Source organism: Diuraphis noxia, unplaced genomic scaffold (genome assembly GCF_037042655.1).
Source record: "Diuraphis noxia isolate RWA-SAM2 unplaced genomic scaffold, SU_Dnox_SAM2 contig0009, whole genome shotgun sequence".
Classification (NCBI taxonomy): domain Eukaryota; kingdom Metazoa; phylum Arthropoda; class Insecta; order Hemiptera; family Aphididae; genus Diuraphis; species Diuraphis noxia.
The window spans coordinates 1,251,311-1,270,598 of NW_028301719.1; the positions used below are offsets into that span (position 1 = coordinate 1,251,311).

Sequence of the window (19,288 nt, forward strand, 5' to 3'; positions counted from 1 at the left end):
AACGACCACGACGACGACGCGTCTCGTCGGCTGAATCCGCCGCGCCGGCCTCGACGCATAGGGGTTGCGTCGTTATTGATTGTACCGCCACCCCCCCCCCCCCGCGGACGTAGGCCGTGCGCGTCATGAGAACGGTTGGAGCTGGCCGGCGCGGGGTGCCTATATACACCGCCGCCACAGACGATGAATGGCCGTGAACTTTTTGCCGAACGGTCCGACGACGATGGACGACGCGCCGGTAGCGATGTCGACGAAGCGAGCGCTACTTACAGATGGCGCGCTTTGGTCTACCGCGCGCACAGATGTCGACACCAGTTACGGTTTTCTTTCAAAGTTGTACACAAAACACAACCATACCTATATTGAATAATATATGCATATTATATTATTTATTGTTATCATCGCTCGTCGGGTTCATAACGATATTATCAGAGATTAAAAGCAGGCCTGGTATACATCTGAAATATATTACATGAAAATAATGGATTTTTGTTACATTTGAATCAAGTTATACAATTGAAAATATCTTTAACATATTATACTTAAACTAAAGAAAAAATTGAATTTAAAATATCTTTTAAGATCTCATAAGATGCAAAATATTTTAATTATTATTTCATACACTTACTTTTACGAAGTATTCGTTGAAAATTTCAAATGTAAATCCTTTATGTACATATTCCAATTGAAAAAACAATTTTCTTTATTAAAAAACTGGCGTTGCATACGGTTTTAAACGGCTGTTTTTTACTGCAGACAGTATAAGAAATTATCATCAATGTTGATGGTTAATTAATAAAGCTTCTGTAGTTCTGCTTCAAAACTAAAGATAGTCATAATAAAAATCTAGAGAGCATGTTCTACTTTAAAATTACAAATGTACTTCATGAATCATGATTTAGTAATATCATCATACGAAAGTGATCTTGAGCTGCTTAGTATTAATGATAGAAATGCTAACTTTTTTATTATTAGAAAAATAAACCTTCCATACACTAAGAGAGTGGCTCATAGAACAATTGGAACTTTTTCCGGTGTCCTAAATTATTTATACAAAAAGAGGCCAGTTGGCCGTCATCTTGAAATTTTATAATTTTGTAGTAAATTTAATTTTTGAATTTATTATGTTATGAGTTTAATTTAGTACGATAAAGGGATAATTGTAGATCATTTTCTATCCATATAAACATCTAAAAAATAAATTGAGAACGTCAATGATCATTACGATAATCTAAAATCAAATATAAAAATAATAATTGTTGATGAAACTACTATACCTATAGTTATCTATAGATAATAATTTAATAATTAATGAACCTGATTCCTGCCTACTAAAAGTCATGAATTATAAAGTAAACTGTTACTGTAAACATTTTAATTATTATTATTTGTTAAACGTTTATGCAGTCAACTGTTTGTCAATCATAGGTTTTATTAGTTTTAATTTATATTGAATGAAAGGATATCCTAAAATTTTTGAAAATTAAACTGTATATTATAGATAACACTAACATAAACATTTGGTGAAAATTTCAAGTATTTACAGTGATTAGTTTTTAAATTACAACCATATAAAATAATCGATTTGGTCGAAAACTGGTTTTGCGTAAAAATTCCCGTTTTTCTTTATATTCACTTTTCCATCGGAAACCACCCCCAAAGTTTGAAATTGAAGCATTACTTCGACTAGTTATGCTGTACACAGACACACACACACAAAAAAAAACACACATCATTGTAAAATCAATACATTCATCACTCCGTTCAGAATCTAATAGAAAATTATTAGAAATAAGACGTGATGATCAGTGTCTTCATAAGTTGATTGGATAAAAATTAAAATTGTGTTTCTGTAAGTAATTAGTAAATGTCACTCTGAAAAGTGACCTTAAAATAAATATTTTCACCCTTATATTTACCAGGTAAACCATTATCAACTTTTGATTTTCAAATGACAACCTATACTTAAAATTTCATAAACTAAAAAAGCTATTTTTTCAATGAATTTTCACATTTAAATTTTCATTTTTCGTTGATCCGTTTACAAGATATAGCCTCCCAAAGTTGGGTGGTTTTGGGTGGTGTTTGTGTGTTATAGGTGTATGTTAGGCGGTATTTACACACAAACACCATATAAGTGTTGTTTGATAAAAGAATCACCCTGTATACAGTGGTGTATTTAAGGTTTTTCCACCTCTAGGCACTTTCCAATTCGCCGCCTTCCTCCCCCTTCATCCTTCCTACAATTATTTTTAAAACGTATTTAAATATACAATTTATTATATTATAATATTATATTAAAAAGATACATTGAGATATATGTAGATATATGATTAATTTTGAGCGAACAAAAATTAGTTGAGTTTGATTTCATCAAATGAAAAATAATTTTTCTAATTTTGTAAAAAAAAATTGTTGAAATTTGCCGCCTCTGCTTGTATATCAGGAACCGTTATAAAGAGTAAAAACACTACGTACTAGACGATATTTCTGAGAAAGAAATTTAGAAATCAATATTCCTAAAGGATTAAGAAACCTAGAAATAGAAGCTTAGAACAAGATATTACTAAAGAGACTTATAATATCACTCAATTAATATCAACATACAGAGAACAAAGGTCTCTAAATATTACTACAAATCAACTTCACTGCAACAGTATTGAAATATTTCCAAATGATAATTACACTAACTTGTAAATAAGATAAATTTATTAATTATAAAAAATTTTCATTTACTGATGATTTAATATAATATGTAATTTTGAGTTATAATTTAATAGCCACAAAAAAAAATTCATTCAAAATTATTTCTAATATCTTAATTTATTAGATAATTATAACATATGTGCATGATTAATTAACAAGAATTGTAAATAAATCGAACTTTATTGATTTTACTTACTCACGAGTTAAGAGTCAGCCGGTGATCATGTCCAAAAAATTATTTTTTACCATACATTCTAAAACATAAAAAAAATAACTATTCCTCATTACTCAGTATATCAACAAAAAAATGACAATATTCATCATAATATACTCTTCTCATCTTAGACGAATCTCATGTATTCGATATTTTTTAGATTTTTCCACTTCTTCACATTACATCGCAACATTGTAGACGCATTTCCTTATCATTATTTACATGTTTACCTACACGATACAAAATAATATCGTTTAAATTAAAATTATAAAAAAGTATAAATATAAAATGACAAAAATAATATTTAGGGGGTGGAGTGTCTGAGCGGACTAAGGCGTCGTTTGCGACGCACGCCGTCGCCGGTTCGAATCCCGGTCACGGGCGGCATCGCTCTTTGGGCATTTCGCGGTGTCTGGAGAGAGAGGCCGCCGCCCCCCAACCGGGCATGGCAGAAACCTACGGGTGCCCATTCAAAATTCTGCAAAAAACCCATATGTTAATACCTACGGTTCCTTCCCCTACAGTTCCCCAGGCTAATGACCTCAGTTGTCGAAGCATTAACCCTAAAAAAAAAAATTAAATAATATTAGGCCACTTATATATAGTAATAAGTATATAGTAATTGGCAATATCCGATTAAAACTACCAAAATGTAAGTATAGAAAATTTATAAATTCTGTCGTATTTACATGTCAAAACTGATAAAAGTATAAAATATCTATGGTACTATGGTAGTATGGTACATATTATTAACATCAATATCGGAAAATGTGTTTGATAAGTGATGACTGATGAAGTGATGACAATATCATATTCAAATATCGATATAGTTTAACAGTTAACAGTAAAAAATTGAAAATTTTATAACATAAAATTTAAATTTTTGATTAATGATATACAAGGCCGTGTCAAAAAATCATTTAAAAGCATTTTTGAGCAGAGGTTTTAAAATCATATTTCTGTTAACGTATCTTCTTACGATTAAACATATGTCATAAACATATTATTACATAGGTAACATACAATAATTGTATAATCCTAAGTCCTATAACTAATTCGCTATGTTGATTAAAGGAAAAAGTTTCGAGTATTAATTTTGGTCTCTGTAGTAACTACTAACTATTGTTATATTATTTTAAAAATAAATCTCACATCACTCCAATAATGTGATATTTGACGTAGGTACCTTAGAGTATAACTATTAATATTATTAATATATTATATTTATGATTAAATTCCAAATTTTAATTAGAACCATATCAAAAAAAAAAAAAATAAACCAGAAGGTATAAAAAATAAATGAAATATAAAAACTGCTTCTTGCACTTCGTTACTTATTTTAATGTTACATGACTAACATTATGTCAACGAATGGGAATAGGGAGAATAGCTCTATATCCGGGCGGGTGGATCTCGCTTTACTCTCACGATGATTTACAATCTATATAAATTACACGTCGAATTTGAATGGTCCTATTCTCTCAGATTTCAAAACAATAACAACTGTGAATTCAGAGCATAAATGCCGTTATTCAATTTTTTTTCCAATTCAGTGTTATTAAAAAAAAAATATATATATATATATATTATATGTTACATACATGAATATGATATATTTCATAAATGATTTTTTAGCACACTTTGTACGATATGAATGTATATTTTTACCCCATCACCATGTAGACTTTCAGTCATATATTTACGTGTATATATATATATATATATATATTTATATAACGACCTGCACAAGAGAAGGGGTGATTTGATAAATTGTATTTTTTTTATTCATAACTATTTGTACAGAGTTTTTCATGGACTTTAACGTGCTTTATAATATGTGCAAAAGAATGAATGGCAGGCAAGCGACGAATTGTCAAAATATTCGTTGCTATTATTCATTTTTATTTTGCTTCGCTTTTTGTTTTATGTTCCGCACTTTATTTTCTTTGCTAATAAATACATTCTATAAATATTTTTTTTATATACAATATGAATAAAATTACTATTTTTTAAATTCATGTATTTTTACTCCAACGTACAATAACATTACCATTAACGATGTATTATAGGTACCATTGTACCAACACAACATAACTACAATACTTAAACAAAAAATGATGTATTACATTTATACGTACTTATAATATGTAATTGAGACGATTTAATATTAATTTAAACTTTTAAATCCTATAATTCATAACTAATCATATTATTATTGATTATTTGTGAAATTGTGTTTTGATTTATATAAGAAATTCAATAGATGCTCAAATAACAAAAAAAATATACAGGTGGTTATAATTTCTGTTTTATTTTATATTTGATTACCTACATTTTTGTTTTCGTTGATCATATAATAGTATGCCTACAATAAGTTATGTTTAAATTAAACTTTTTATAATTCAACTTAAATTATTAAATAAATACCAATCAAATTAATCTTTTAATTAAATAATTAAAATTTATTTTTGAGTTGCAAACATGATAATTAAATGGATGGCAGGACTATGCAGTCCTCATAGCCTCGCCATGTTGCTGTAAAACATTCACTTCTTAATATGTCGCATACATGTAGCCATGCAGTCCTGCGTATTTAGAATGGCACACTAAACCACATAGTTATTTCTTCAATTTGAACTATATTACCTACTATAGCTGAACCCTTGCACTTCATAGCCCGTTAAAAATCCTACCTTTTATAAGTCGCAAAATGTGCGTTAAATATTTGTTTCCTATGGTTATGCTAGTTGCAGTATATTATTAAACATTATATATATATATATATATATAATGGTTATACGATATAAGCTGCAGTATTACCCGTCGATGCCGGGTTAAAGTAAAATAAAATCAGATCATTGAATAATTATTATGTAGGTATATATATATAAACTAAATTTAATAATAATATTAATGTATTATATAAAAATTCACTGTTATTGCACAATGTCACAATGTAAATGTATACGCTATAAGGAGTAGGGGCAAGTAAAGCACGTCGCGATCGCCGCTATAGACGACACAGCAGTATTACAGGTGTGGACTGTAGGAGTAGAAAGTATTGTAAATATGTGTGTGTGCGCACAGTAAGCAACGCAGGTAACAATACAGCAAACTTTATACTTTTAATAACTAATTATATAGGTAATTAATTGTTTGGACTTTTGAACTTTTCTCTTTTTATGGCTCATCTGCACACCGAGTACTTGTGTTAAAAAAAGAAACCATGAAAATCGACTTGTAGTAAAACTTCAGATATAACTGTCATAAGAAATCACCTCTCGTTTTAATAATATAAATCGGGTAAGTCGTGGATGTCGCTTTGCTGTACAGTATAGGTTACAAGTGGGTTACTGTAATGGATGGAATTAAATTTGAATCCAATGATATTATATCATTGTATACGAAAAACGATTTTGAGCGAAAACGGTTTATCTGTCTAGGATATATTATAGATTATTAAAATTTTCAAACCTTAGTTTTAAAAAGAAAATTTTTTATGAATTTCTAGCTTAAAATAATTTGCGAATTCTCGTGATTTTTAAGTATGTTTTCAAAATTAAAATTTGAATGCTTGCAAAAAGAAATTGTGACTATGTAAGTATTTCTTTTATTTTTCAACTGCTATTGTAAAAATATTTAGGCGCCTTGTATTAAATTTTCAAATCTTAGATATAAAAGGAAAAACTTTTATGAATTTCTATCAGTGCGTAAAATTTCCTGTTTTTCTCTTAATTTTTAGTTTGTTTATCCTGATTATTTAGAAAAATATATAACTAGATTCACTTTCTCATGGGACGAGGTACTGAAGTCGAAAATCGAAGCAATTTTACTGCCCCAAAACGTGATAACAGACACAAAAAAATAAATAAAAACACAAATCATGGTAAAATCAATACATTCATCGCTCCGCTCAGAATCTAAAATACATCAACTAGGTAATATAAATATTCCTATAGTATCTTTATTTATTAGGTATTATATAGGCACAATAGTTAGTATTGCATTTTACTTATTTGATTACTCTGATGATTTTATCAAAATATTTTGGCGCATTCAACTCGTCCCAAGCTCCGAAAAAAACGATGCACACGCGTGACACGCCAATAATTTTGATTGGAACGATTCTCACGTGCAGCAGTAACGGGACCTGTATAAAATACAACGGCGCGCAACGGTGCGTAACGATTGTGCGTATATAATATTATTATACTTTACGGGCTGACGCCGACACAGCCGAAATATGTCAAATCATTCGACTCGTCCGCCGACAACATCGCGAACGATATAATAATAATAATGATAATAATAACAACGTTATAGCAATGTATATACTATATATACGTACAGGGCGACGTGTGGGGACGAGCACGCGCGTCTGGCCGTGACGGACGATCCGGCGGCGGCGGCGGTGGTGACGGTCGTCGGTCCGTCGCACCCCTGCGGCGACCGATTGATAAACTACCCTCCACCCCCGCATACCCCGTAACAGCAGTCCACCCATCGATGAACTGACGGGTGGCAGGGAGAGTAAAAGCTCGGCACCGTTTCGTCACGGTGCGCGCATCGCGTTTCCCACACCAGTCGCGACCCGCCCTATAGTTCAAAATCACATAATATAGTAATAGTTATATGCTCGCGCGCCTAACACACACGCTACTGCACGCTTGATGACAACAATATAAAATATAATGCTATGTTAAACCGACGAGAATTATCCTCACGCATGGTTCTCAAGACGGTAACTCACCCTATAAATCCCAGCACCAAAAGTGAAGATATAAACCTAGAGAAAAAACGTGAATCCAAACTCTTATAGTATGAATGAATACAAATTGACAACCAGATAAATCCACGTGAAACAGAAAGAATTACTTAGTGATAAGGAATCCACAAGTCTAAACGAAAAAGTAATTTGGAAAATTCGCATCAATAAAAAAATAAACCACAAGTCCTCGTCCCTGCAGATGAAATACTATTTACTGTTATAAATAATAATGAAAAGACCACTCCAAACTGGGCTGTTAGCGATTGCTCAGAATGGGCTGCTACAATGTAACATAAACAACGAAAACATATAACACATTTAAAAAAATACATTTCTAAGAATATCACTAAAGTCCTTTGGTTCATGTGAAACAATAAACTTAGTAAAATATATAGTATGTTAAAATAATTGATTAATAAAATAAATGTATACAAAACAAACCTATATTTATATATATATTATATTGTTATAATAATAGGTAGGTAACGTGGTCGTCGTCATCGTTATAAATAACTAAACAACCAATAATTATTCAACAGAAATCCTAATTTTCAGAAACTGCACTTTACTCATAAACATTAAATTATAGACCAATTCAAAAACATTCTTAACTTCTCAGTAAGTGAGTATGTGTACATATAATTACACAAAAAAAAATTTACTGATTGACATTCTTTTAAAAAAGGTATGGTGTAACACTGTAACTATGTAAGCAAAACACAAGTAGGTACTTCATGAGAAAAAAGGTGCAGTATATTTAGTCAATCATATTATAACATTATTCAAAATACAATGAAACGTGAACATAAATCGTTATTTTTCAGTTGCCTATAAATTATTATCCCTATCGAGTAAATACACGTCGTATTCCATCAATGTATTAATCTCTATACCTGTTATAAATAATTATAATTTTGCCAAAATCGCCATTAGACGTTCGTATTTTTCAAACTAATTATGTTTATTATTCAAAATCATGCAAAAGTTGAAAATTACATTTTAATCTATTACTACGTTGTAGTTTCTACATCCCTGTTAATAATATATAATAACATAATCCCCCCTACAGCCGCATTGACGGCGGCGCTTAAAACGCGCACCCGCGAAAATTCGTCACGGCGTCGAAATAATTGAGTCGTCCGTGCAGTATATCAAATAACAATGCGAACATAATATACGCACTCTATATACGCGTGGGCCTTAATTCGAATACAACAATACCGTATTGATACGCACAAATTATAATATATCATAACAATTATTATGTATATAATATAGACGTCATGCCAGTGTTCCTCTTGCGTTCTCTCCCGCGAAATCGCCCCGTGAGTATATTATATGATATAATTTAATACCCAGTGCAACGAATCTTGCCAACTCGACATTATATCCGGTAGAGTATATTACTTTGCGTTTTAACGACCTACCGTAGAAATCACCGAGGGAAAGTTCTCACGGTGCAAGCTGATGCAGTATACATGTATACTGCACATGAAAAATATACAGTACGATCGCCACCACGTCACAGATTCGATCAGCTGTATCACATATTATGTGTGAATGTGTGATACAAAATATATACATATTATATTATATATCTAATGTATAATGTATTTAGGTGGACAATCGAGTTAGATCACAGATCGAGATATTATATTATTATCATGCACAATCTCTGAAAGCTCAATTTCAGTGAGTGGGTAAATCCTGAAATGCCTACGGGACAGCTAGGACTGGCATCAGAAAAATTGGAAGGAGGGGGTGTCATACAAAATGAATAAAAAGGTGGTAAGGTGAGTATCACTTTGCTGTATATTGTGTGTCATATGGATGATGGCCAGTGGGCAAATTAGAATTCAATGATACAAAAATTTTTTATTCGTAAAACGATTCTTAGCGAAAACGGTCAGTAGGCTTATATTACAATATTAAGGTATATTTTATGGTATTTCTATTAAAGTAGTTTATTTTACTAAAACTCAAACAGTTGATTGAATTATTTTTTACCAAAACTATTTCATTTGAAATGCTTATCTACTTTAGAAGTTTCATGAAGTATCCACGTATAATTTTTTTGAATAACAAAAATACAACTAAAACCGTTATTCACTGTTTAAAAATCTAATTTTATCCAAATTCGAACATTGAACTTAAAATATCTATTTAAAAAATTGTGTTTCTATAATATTAAATGTTATGGTAACAGTATGAATTTCTTATGAAAGCCTTAAAAATTGTCAACCTTTAACAGTAAAAATTGAACATTTTTAACTACAAAATAATTTGCAAATTGTTGATAATAGTTGTTAAAATGTGAACTTTAAATGCTTGTGGAAAAAAAATGGTGGCTATGTATCTTTTATTAAATTTTCAAACTGCTCGACACAGTAAATAATTTTATTGATATAATTTAAAAAAAATAAAAGTAAAAACATTCTTAAGCCTACAAAACAACTCAAAAGAGTAAAAATGTTTAGAAAACTGTATTATTGTGTATATAAAATGCTAATCTGCACATTCAGTAAAAAAAATCATCTAGGTATTATGTAAATGCATAATCCACATAGAATCATTTTACCATCATCAGAAAAGATACTGGAGTTGAAAATCGAATACTTCTATAGTGTATATGGTCGTATATGGTGGGGGGGGGGGGGGTCAAACCCAGGGAGTCGAAATATTTTACAACTAATAAATTTATTTTATACTATTGTATATTGTACCTATATAATATAAATTTACTTTAAAATAATAATAATGCATTAACATAGTAAAATGTGATTTTTTTAAATAAGGGTTTTTTTTGTTACTTAATATGAAAATATTATTTGATTTAACCCCCCACCCCTAAAATTTGTTCCAGCTACAGCCCTGCTCGTCAATGTAAAATCAATACATCAATACAATGCCTTTACAATGATAAATTGTAGACTACAAATATCGTGATTTGAGAGTTTCCCAACACTATATTATAATCACGCTGATTTTGGGACCATTCATAACTCAAGTTGTTTGTTGAGGAACGATGTTTATATACAAAATACGAATAACGTTGTATACCAACGGATGCTTACAAATATTATTTTAGTTTTATTATTATTCAAAAAATATAAACTATCATCAATATGATCAAAGTGAAAATTAATTATTCTTCTTACCTATATACATTTCTACCTCTCTACACTACCTCCTACCATTATTGTACCTATCCTACCTATGTCCTATACATTCTAGTCTTGTCTAGTTCATATATGTTTGTACATAAAATAGGGTTTTCAGCTCTAAATAAGTGATTTGCTCATACAAGTACATAAGAACCTTCAATTTTATATTTTAAGGCCAGCCAAGGAAACTGATAGGTATACTTGGACTTTGCCCACATTGGACACTTTCCCAATTGTTTAGAATTTTTGCCATTTAATAAAATTGATTTAAAATTAATTGCAATATTTTTTTGGCATTTTTTCGATTCACAAAAAAGCAACAATTCATTATATCTATATAACACAAACAAAATATATTATATAGATTTATATACATATGTTGTTTTTATTTCATTTCATTTCATTTGTGTTATAATTAAATATATATATTAAACTCATTTATTATTTAGAAACGAAAAATAATGATAAATTATTACCATAAAACATATACATAATTATTATTGTGTATTTCAATATCGATTTTTATATGATTAGTACTGGAAGAAAAGTAATAGAAGTTTACTGTTAAACTTTTTAAAATATATAAATCAGAAGCCGCATAGAAATGTAAATTAGCAAAGTTAGCTGACAGAAAGAAATGCAAGCTTAACCAATGAAAAGTGTTTTCATCACGACACGCCCAACCTATAAAGAAGTTATTATAAGAAGGGGACCATTTTGATCCCTTGTAGCTTAAAATGAAGTCATTAAAAAGTATAGCATTAATTTAAAACTAAATGAGTCGATGCAAATATTGTATACATGAATACAGCATTACAAATTATATGCAACTGTTAACTAAGTATAAATATTCAAATAGAATCATCCATTATTTACACTGAATTTTTATTTTATGCAAATAACTTTATATAGTTTTAAAATGTTAAGTAAAATAAGAAATAAAAATATTTGTTTAAATACGACTTAACTAAGGCCTTTTATATTAAAGACTATACATAGACTTAACCTAACCTATTTCATAAAATAGTACCTATCGAGATTTAAGAAAATTGGAAGCAACCTACCAACCTATATATATTATATATATAGCATATAATAAATATATTATTTATGGTGGAAGACACTCTTTTAGGAAAAGCACTCAAATAAAATGAAAAAAAAATATACAGTATTACGTCATATACTATAAACCAGGAATCGATTAAAAACTACCATTTACATCTAAGATCCAACTATTGATCTGTTTGCTTAATTATTGTAAATGTGGGACTTAATATGATTTAATGTTCAATATTTTACACAAGTCTAACGAGTAACTTCATATATTGTTATACTTATATTAGAAACTTATAGAACTTAATATATACTTAAAATAAATAAATTTTACGTGGAAGATGGAAATAATAAAATAGCAACGATGATACAAAAAAAACGTATAGATATTTTGAACTACCTAACATTAAGGCGTAACTATATTATATATAGTCCGTTTAATACGAAAATCGGTATACGTTGGTCCATTTGCTAATTGCGTCACATGGAAGGTGAAAAAGTAATAATATAAAAATAATTTGAAATGCAAGTTAGGTACTACTGTTTCTCTTTTACTCATATAAGTATAGATATTATGTAGCAATGCAGCTAAAATCTTACAAAAAAATTAATAATAAACAAATATTTTTCATTTTCCTTATTTTGTTATTATAATGTTCAGCGACACGGCTCGTGGCCGTTACATTTAAATGACTAAAGAGTAAAGGGTTGTACAATAAGAGTGAACCAGAAAAAATATGTTGCGGTAATGTAGTAATGTGGTACAAATACAGATTATTGCAGCACAAGTGGATTACTGAGGCTTATACTTATCACGAGAGGATCGAAAAACAAGGGTGTGATTCCGAGTGGGTAACTGCACCCTGCATCCTTGTCAACACGCTAATCCATGACAATAATATGTATAAGGATCATCATCATACGTCATTATTTAGGTATGTATAAACAATATTATAATGGACGATACTATAATATTTTTAACTCTGTTGTAGAATTTGAAATTTACACTACAAAATTTCCAATTAATCAAAAATTTAACTATAATTTTATATAAGTAAAACAAAAAATAGGTGATTTTATTCAAGTGCCAGCGTAATTTTATGAAAATATGTTATTTAGATGTTTGGATGAGGTGATAGTTGAATATGAAAACCGAGGAAAATTATGCACAATGTAAATAATCAAATTATCACATCTCGAGTATACTCACACACGACGCAGATAATATGATATTGTTATAATTTATAACTATAGGGTTCAGAACTTGTTGCAATAAAAATTATCGAAATATATTGTGCAAATCGTAAAATATATGAATAAAATTATCCTAATTTTTTTTTATAATTTTAAACGCATAAATTATATTAAAATTCTAGAAAACAAAAAACTCAAAAATCTTATCTGTGTAATGTTTTAGACTTTTAGTGTGATCATTCGTATCATGATAAAACTACAAAAACTACTAAAACTAAAAAAACATATATAACTTTTAACATATAATGAAGACTTGTTTTTTTTCACTTTCCGATAAGGTTTTAGGTACACTGCAGGTCTCATTGGCGATGATTTTAGTGCACTTATAAACTTTATGTATATATAATATAACATATACACCCTATTCCACCGGTGGTGCGCAGTACATTAAGTCCATTATCGCCGAGTGGTTCTCAATAAATATTGTTTTACATCGCGCGCGGAGTATTCAGCGTCATCGTCGCCAAAGTCGTTTAGTCGTCGTATACGGCTCGCGTGTATGGGCGGCGACGGGACCGTGGGAGGTAAACGTTTCACGACCATCGCGAAAACATCGCGAACCATTAACCGCGGACAATATGCCGAAACTAGCTAATTTACCGTTTGCACGAGGACCACCGCCGGCGACTGTTATGGTGTTCGGCCGCCGCTCGTCGATAATTTTTTCACGGCACCGCACGCCCGGCGCCACGTGGCCGGGTGCACCCCTCGCTCGCTGCCGGTGGTACGGTATGACGACGGTCGCGCGCGTATATATAATATTATATTATTATAATACGCGCGTGTTCGCCGGTCACGTGCGCACTGCGCAGCGACGTCGGCCGAAGTGCTCGTCCGCGACCGGATGAGCACTATATATATGTATACGCGAACATGTATCTTTATGTGCCAGTAACTTGTATATGTATATTTTAAGTCGTATGATATTATGTGTATTGTGTATACGAGATACGATATCGCGGTGCACCGAGGGAGGGCATTGCGTGGTGTCCGAAAATATTGAAAAAAAACCACGCTCTTGAAAACGGAAAACAAACGTGATGATTGGATGATTGTATCATCTATACAATAAGGGAGTCAAGTACCTACGTGACTACCCGATTAGGTACGTCGCCATGTCGGGATTAAACGGCGCACCAACGTTTTAATCGGTGACTGCCACGCACGACCGGTACCTAACCTAACCTATGAAATACAGGTTTTTTTGGTGGTTCTTCCTGTTTATTAAAAAAGGTTATAGAATAAACCCACTAGTTAGATAAAATTTGCTACCGCAGAAATCAACCTCAAAGCTGAATAATTAATTACTCTTATATTGTCCCAAAATAGGATAATAAACACACACATTTTCATAAAAATATGTTTTTCAATGTTTGCTCATTTTCCGTCAGTTCATAATTAATATTTTTTAATACTACGCCTATTTAAAAGCACTAAAATCAAAACTATTTACTATATATTGAAAAAAGATATTTCGACGATCTGAAATGCTAATTTTATTCGTTAGGGTATAAATATTCAAACATATAGTATTTTCGATTTCCGATCGTTATATTAAATAAAAACACATCACAACGCCTCATCGGTATATCGTGCATTAGCGCGTTGTAGCAATTTTATCGATTTTATTTTATTTTATTACTTATACTGAAATACATACGAAACTAAGAAATATTGTAATAGATTGATAATTATTAATTACAATAAAACATACTGTGTTTCTAAATTTACACTCAATTATTAGAGTTTGATTTTACGGATGCGTTTGGGCTTCACGCGCGCATCCGTGTCTCCGTGAAATTATTTTGGCCAAAATCGGCATTCGTTAATTTATTGATTACGGGTTGATATTATTAATTTATATGATCATAAAATATGCTTGTAATTTTAATAAAAGTATTCTACAGAGTTTGTCTCAATTTTTCAAACTCATCACTCGATACTCAGTTTAATCGTGTCATTTCATTTCTAAAAACGTTTTGGTTTGAACGATAAGTCGATAACCATAACAGTGCCTAGCAGCCAATATTATTTGACGTAATCATTTATTTGTAAACATTAAGAAATCACGATATAACTAATATATATTATAAAATTTAAATAACGTTACAAAGTGAAGTCGGAGAGCTGAAGGAACGTGGTGCGTATATAATTACACTAAAGTTTTAAACAGTAATTAAGCTAACTATTGTTTCAAAATTTCGGTTACACGACGATAAAGTTTAAATGTAGTTTTCGGAAAAAAAATATATATAGTACGCAATATGTATTTATATTATATATGTAATAAAATTGTATTCCCGAACCCGGCGTCAACGATTTTCTGCGCTTGTATACATGCGATTACGGAAAATAATACAGATTCAACGCTGATATATTATATAATAATATTATATACAAGTTATAGCCGAGTGAAGCGCCAGCCCGGCGGTCGGGTCCAATCTGCAAAAGTTTATTTTTAATTAAACCCGCGTCCGGTTGATGATAAAAACTTTGAGTAAAGTTTCTTTTCGAAAATTGCAGAACTTGCAGATTGCGAGGGTATTCAATGAATTATCAGGTTCGCAAAAACGATGGTGGCAGTAGTAGAAGGGGTTAGTTATAATATAATCTTCAGTGGGTGGTGCGTTGATATTGGCATCATGTATACTGTATATTTATAATATAATATAGTGGTTCGTATCTCATATAACAATAACAAATTTTATCATAATAATTAATGAAACATATTAAAAATAAAACATCCCGCGCCCCAGCACACCGACGCCAAACAAAATATTATTTTCAAAAAATATATCAAAAGGGATCTGTAAATATTATATCAATTACATATATAACTTGCACTTAAATTTAAAACCACGCGTGAACCTAACCAGTATCATCTATATTGGTTATTTTTCTATTATTTGGAACAAATTCAAAAAAGTGAGATCGCGTTTTAGTTACAATTACCTACAGAACGTCATCGCCTCACAACTGGTTTTATTTTTCTTCACAATTCAACAAAAATCTTTCGATCAAAACTACTGTTGCAGACAACGTAGTATTTGTATAACGATTAGGTGGGAAAGATGCAAAGAGCGCGATCGGTATGTACTTTTTCCGTTTGCCCGCTGAAAAGAGAGAGAAAGCGATGCGGCGGGCTCGCTGTTATAACGAGAGAGTGATTAATTGTGTATTTATGTATTCACGGGATTGTTTCTGCAGCCGTTGCGTTGTGCCTCTTCTCGCACCACCACTACCACCACCACCACCACTACCATCACTACACCACTGCAGCAGTGGGAGCGTGTAAAAGCGACGATCGTTGCACGTGTCTTATCTTGGTGAATTCTCTCCCCCCTCCGCATACACCATCCACCCACTGCAGCCACCCGACGACCCAAAACCACCCCCGCTCGATTATACCAAAATTACAATATACCCCTTTCTCCGAAAGCTACAAATCATAAACACCCCCAAAACTATCAGCGTTCCCGTTATACACACACACATATACACTTAATACATATATATAGTCACGCGTATACACCGACGGCGTATTAATTTTAACCATTCCCCTGTGCTCCGTAAATCGTCAGTGCAGTACATAATAATAAGATTAATATTGTTGTTATATTATACATGGTTATTGCAAAACCTCGGTAGTTTACGTTAATGCCACCGACATGAAGACGTTCTGCATATATATACATAATAATATAATATTATATGCACATATCTAACGTCGACATTGTTTCACGAATATAATTTGGATTTGGAATCCGTTGAAAGTAAAAATAAAACCCAGAGGGTTCTTTTGAGGACGAAATCGACTATATAATATGTGAGGTAAGGTTATTACGTTTTGTGTATACACACATAATAATAATAATAATAATGTGATTTCGAGGAGTCTTTAATTCTGAGCTAATAGTTCGGGTATAAAAATGTCAAATGACACTTAAGAGGATGCTACACCAGCATGTGCTGTCTCCATCTTACAAGTGCGTAACATAACAAATTGTACGTTCAGCAGATCACGTTTAGCTACGTTAGTTTAAAATTTAGGAATAAAAATTAAAGGTAACATCATTATGAAGAGGTCAATTCAATCTAAATCTTAAACCAACGAAGCTAAACGTAATTTGCTGAACGTACAATTTGCTTTGTTACGCACTTGTAAAAGACAGAGACAACGCATGCTGGTGTAGCTTCATCTTAATCAATCAACAAGCATAAAAATAACCATAATTTAAAAAATCCAAAACAAACTTTAAAAGTGCTGGGTGTTACTGTTACAGCTGGCTTAAAAGTATTATAAGGTATTTAAAATTTAAATTGAGATTATTATGACAAATGAGAAATGACGACTAATTATTCTTATATTATGGGTTTGATTTAATACGATTTGTAATTATTATGGTTATAGGTAGGTTTGAAAAATAATAATATATTATTTATGACCAGATAATAAATTTAAATAATATTATATTATCACAATGTCTGATCTAAGCCATTTTATTTAATTTAACGATTTACTATTAGTTTAAATATAAATTATAATAATATTAAGTTCATACGATAATCTTAATATAATGCACTATTAATCTGGTTAATTATAATAATATAGAGAACACGGCGAACACACGCACACTACCGTCACTTTATCCTACGAGCTACGCCGATAACAAATTGAACAGATCGAGACGAATATTATCCTAACCGAAAGGTGACAACTACCTAGTTTCATGGGAAATATAAATATAAATATAAATATAAATATACCACACTATGTAATATAATATATTATCACAGGTTTTATAAAACTAAGTAATATCAAGCACGTATCCAGATCAATTTTCGGTGGGAGGGGGGAGGGGGGGTAAAAATATTTTAAGTCCGTGAATCCGTCTTCCGACAAAATTGCGATGGCATAATAAGTATACGTTTGTCATTTTCTAAAACAGATAACGTGTAATGACAAGAGGGAAATGTGCAAATACTTAAAATAAACTATAGTTGTACAATAATTATACATTTATACATAAAGTCGTGTGTAGTTAGTTTTTGTTATATTATAAATATAATATAACTACTTTAAAAATTTCCGTGGGGGTGAACCCCTAAAACTCCCTCTGTATTCGGGCCTGAGTAATATATATAAAATTATAAACCATTACCTATAGGTATATATTATTATATTATACATTACTAAGTAGTAATAGTAATATATAAGTTTTATATAATCTGTGATATTATGTTCACCATTATTTGTTGTTGTCCATAAATACCTTACTCTGCAGTTGTCTACTCTGCCCGTTCTTAAAATGTTGCTGTTGACCGCCAAGAGGTTTTTCACTGTGTTAAGGTCGCCACACACTGCGTTGGCGGTGGCGGTTACGGCAAAATGAAAATTTGTCGGCATCGCCAAGACAAAAGAATTTTACCGCCACCGCTGTAGTGTGTGGCGACCTTTACTTAAATTTTCCAGGAGATTTCACTCTGGATCTCAAAAAAATAACTAAACCTGGATCTCGATATTCCATGATTAAAATCTCACTGAAAACGATGGTCAATTTTATTAGTTTCGTCGGATTTCAAATATACAGTGTTGCCATCTCCAGTAGGTATTATAACGTTTGAAAATACCATTGTTAGTTTTTTTTTATTAATATTTATTTAAATCGTCAAAACAGTATTTAAGTGATATTAAAGATATTAAATATGTAAATATGTGTGTGTGTTTATATTTTTTAATCGTAATTTAAATAAACGTATGAAGAAGAAAACCTGTGGCGGTCGTCAAAACAAAGTTTTGTGAGCTTTCATCATAATATAAGAGCTTATATGGCGGTTAATACGTGATAACGTCCTACCTTGACGTGTACATGAGTGTATCTATATGACTCCAATCAAATATGAAAAATAATTTTATTTTCCTGTAAATGGTCACTTTAATCAGCTTCAATTCTTTACACAACTTACAAATATAGACATATAGTAATATAGTAATACGGTATGTGTACGGTAACGTCGGTAACCCTCCACTTTATTGTATACAATTTAGGCTCTACGAATTACGATACGAGTATACATAAAATTCATGGAACACAAAATATATAAAGTTATAATGTATATTGTATACCT

At 31.1% G+C, this 19,288-nt stretch overlaps 1 long non-coding RNA gene across 1 annotated transcript; it reads right to left on the reverse strand.

Moving 5' to 3' along the window:
• Nucleotides 1-107: 107 nt before the first annotated feature.
• LOC149054209 (uncharacterized) lies at nucleotides 108-18,665 on the reverse strand. The gene is made up of 5 exons (XR_016192304.1): nucleotides 18,433-18,665; nucleotides 3,038-3,150; nucleotides 2,903-2,960; nucleotides 629-750; nucleotides 108-458 (listed from the first exon to the last, which is right to left on the reverse strand). It is a non-coding gene; the product is annotated as an uncharacterized LOC149054209 (long non-coding RNA).
• Between the last annotated feature and the right edge of the window lie 623 nt (nucleotides 18,666-19,288).